Genomic DNA, 3,765 nt, shown 5'->3' with positions numbered 1-3,765 from the left:
CCTTTACTTGATATTTTTGAATCATTTAAGAAAATAGTACTCTGAACTCTTTTCTGGCATTTAAGGTATATGATCATCTCCGTTATCCAGTGTTCAGAAGGTTTCCGTTTGTGAAATTGTTCTGTAGAGTGTTTCTTTAGTGTATCCAAGAATAAAAAGCACATCAAGTAGTATCTGCATTCCAGTGTGCAGCAAACAGTGTCCGCCCAAGAAAAAGCTTTTCTAAAAAGGCCTGAATCAAACTGACAGGCCAGGAGAGCAAAGGGGTCAGTTCTTTTTGGATTACAGAGGCCCTCAAGCAAAGTGTGGGGGCAGCCTGCCTCCTACAGCAGCTTTGTGGGTAGGGGCAGCAGCAGCTTCTTGGGGCCAGGGATGAATCCCAAGCCAGCCCAAGCCGGCTGCCAGGTAGAACACTCGATTGAAGTGGATGTGCCTTTGCCCTCCTGAGGCAGCAGGAGCAAAATACTCAGAACCATGGGCTTCAGAGACAGCCACAGAATATCCTTGGAAGTCCTCTGCTTGGTGGGTCTTTTCCAGGAAGCTCTCACTCAGAATGACCCACACTGAGGAGTCAGTCTGGATGGAGAGCCACAGTGATTCTAGTGGGCCAAAAACAGGGTGTACCTCCCTTTCTGCTACACCGTTGTAGAAGGATCCAATCTGGAGAGAGCCATCAGGGCTTGTAGGCTACAGGAGAGTGGCCAAGCAGCCCCCCTGCAGGATCTCCTTCTTCGATTGGGGCTGCCGAAGGGCAGCACCTCCACAAACGTATTGAAGAACTTATCTTCTGGGAGCTCAATGTTCCGGCTGCGGAAGAACCGCTCAAGGCGAAGGGGATGGAAGAAGGCAAATAGGATGAGGTCCCCCGCAGTGGATGTGAAGGCCCAGAAGAAATCCTCTCTCAGGTAGGTCTTCTCCAAGGTGAAATGCTGGTATGTGTTGAGACTTGTGCTTACCTCAGCCGGTGGCTTCACACGCTTCTTGCACAGGACGCACCTTCCTAACTCCTTGTCCTTCCACTTCGGGATCTTGCCCACCAGTGAGGAATGAATGCCCACATGCTGGAAGAGGGATGACTTGAAGTGGATCCGAAGGTTGGCCTTATGCAGATCACACTGTTTCCTATCCTTGGATTTGCAGACCTTCACCCACAGGGTGAGGTCCAGGAGCCAGTCAATGGGCTTGTCCCAGAAGGACATGAGAATGAATTCTACAATCAGAGTCAGGTCCAGGGACTTGAACATCTTCTCAATGAAGCCCAACGGGGAGAACTCCGGGATCATCAAGTCCTCAGAAGGCTGCTGGAGAGCAAAGTTCTTCACAGAGTTCAAGTATTTGGGCTCGGCTACGATGGCATCCGTCATTGGCAGGCAGTAAATGCCTTTGGACTGTGCACACATGACCAGGAAGCAGTAATGGAGGTTCTGTTTGGTGCTTCACCTGACTTTCTCTTTGGGGTCTTCAAAAAGACTCTCAGAGGTGGGAGAAGTCAGGTAAGAAGTGAGGGGAAAGGGAAATGACTTCCAGGAGACATTCCACAGCTTCAGGGTCTTGCACCTTGTAGGTGGTGATGGGCATTCCCAACATGCAGCAGGGAGTACACTCATTCCTGACTGACATGTTGACTAGCTCCTGGAGCTGAGCCTACAGGAGAAGGAAGACCCTGTCATCCTGCTGTCGATTGTAAAGACTAATCCAAAGTATACATTTGCAGTGACACAGAACATCAAAACCTGGTTCCCCATGGAGATCCATTCTGGTCTCCTGGCATGGCCCTCCTGATCTTGTCCAACACCAGGTTGAGGTCCTTGGAGTGCCTCAGGTACTCCATGCAAACGGCTTCAGGCAGTCACATGCAAATGGTTTTTCAATGCCAGAAACTCTTCTGGTAAATGTTAACCATGTCTCCTTTCTGGCTGCTAAGTGCCTGGTACCAGGGGAGTGAGAGGAAGGTCCTGAACAGCACCATCAGCAAGGTACCATTGCCTAGCCTCTACTCTACTTAGATAGAGTGGGCATCAACAGAAGGCAACCAGGGTTCTGGCCCCAGAGCACCAAAGAACTGGAGGTCTGGGGCCTGTGGGGATGTGGGGGCATGGGGATGCATTTTGGGTCCTACAGTTATAATAAGATGTGAGTCAAAAAACAAAGCTTCAAAGGCTTAGAACAAAAACTGACAGAACTTTAAAAGTAGATATGGTAGTCAACAGAAAATCAACAATCACACGGAAGATATGTATACCCCATCAAATAACTCAACTTAATTATCATTTATGCAACACTCTGCCCAAACAGAAAAATATTTATCCTTCTGAATTGACTGAGAAAAATCACACTCTTGGCAATAAAGCAAATCTTAAAAAAATTTAATGGACAGAAATCATATAAATTGAACTACTGTAAGATGACAACTTTATGTCAAAGTTAGTGGCTGATTATAAAGTCAGGGAAACAAAGGGCACAGGATTATTTCATCATCCTACCAACTACTTCTCCAAGTCCTCTGATACACTTGCTGCTTCACCCCTATGAGCGTCCTGTCCTTGGAGCTCCTTGCTTCCATTATAAACAGCACAGTTGCAGCAGCTGAAGCTGCGTACACTAGTGTATTCCAACAGTTAACTACAAACCAGGCTTAAGGACTTCTCTGAGGAAAACAGAAAACCTGCATCAATGGGGATTTTACACAAGGTGTTCAGTGACTGCCATGTCCTGGACTGCCCTCTGTAGCCCGTCAGGAAACCCAGGGAATTTTGGAAATCAAGCACAAACTCTAAACAATGGTTTTTGCACAGTGTAGCTGCCCAGACCACAGCAACCACGGCAGAAGAGTTTGCCTCAGCAATCCCTGGCAGATGGAACACAACCATCTACACCCCAAAACAACTTCACACAGAATTGGATCTGGGACCCACCAAGGAGGAAGACTAGGCAGATAAATTCAATATAGAGTACAGAAAAGAGCAAGACTCAAATATTCAGGCTAGTGGTCCGCTGTTCACATCTTAGATTTTTTTCTTATTCCTCTGTCATTGTCTTTTTTCTCTCCCCATCTCTCTTCGTCCTCCACTTTCCTCTCTCAAAGACCAGAGGCTAATCTGGCTTACACTGACTATTGGATTCAACCACCTGAAAGATTACCCTGTTCATGTGTGTGACTGCAAATCTTCACCCCTACCCTTCTCTTAAACAACAGCTCTCCCCCTCCACATACATTCTGTGGCCTCCACCACTCCCCTTTCTATGTGTATTTGCTTCCTCTACCCCTGCCTACAACCCTAACACTAAGTCCCAATGTGCTTACTTCAGAACATTTGCCATTTCTTTCCACTTATACCAACAATAATTATCATCCTGGCTGCACACAGTGCTATCCGTGTATCTTTACTCCCCCAAACAATCTGTTCTTAGTGTCTGTTTTTTTAAAGATTTATTTTGTTTTGTTTTGTGTGTATATGTGAGTGCCTGCATGTATGCATGTGTACTACATGTGAGCCCCTGGGAAGTCAGAAGAGAGCTATCCCCTGGTACTGGAGTTACAGACTGTTAGGAGCTGCCACATGAGTGCTGATGACTGAACCTCAGTCCTCAGCAAGAGCTGTAAATGCTTAACTGTCAGTTCTACGAGCTTTGTGCTAGAGTCTTTGGAGTCTCTTATGTATCATATTTGACTTCTTTTTTTCCTACTTGTAATTTTTTATTTCCTTCTCTTTTCTTATTGCCCCAGAAAAGACTTAGAGAAGTCTATTGAATAGGAGTGGTGGC

General features: G+C 46.4%; 1 pseudogene; it reads right to left on the bottom strand.

Annotated features, from left to right (window-relative positions):
• Positions 1-294: 294 nt before the first annotated feature.
• On the bottom strand, positions 295-1,620 carry LOC103743272 (annotated as a pseudogene).
• Between the last annotated feature and the right edge of the window lie 2,145 nt (positions 1,621-3,765).

Source organism: Nannospalax galili, unplaced genomic scaffold, assembly GCF_000622305.1.
Source record: "Nannospalax galili isolate Female #2095 unplaced genomic scaffold, S.galili_v1.0 scaffold1762, whole genome shotgun sequence".
Classification (NCBI taxonomy): domain Eukaryota; kingdom Metazoa; phylum Chordata; class Mammalia; order Rodentia; family Spalacidae; genus Nannospalax; species Nannospalax galili.
This window is presented reverse-complemented; position numbering and strand designations above follow the sequence as displayed.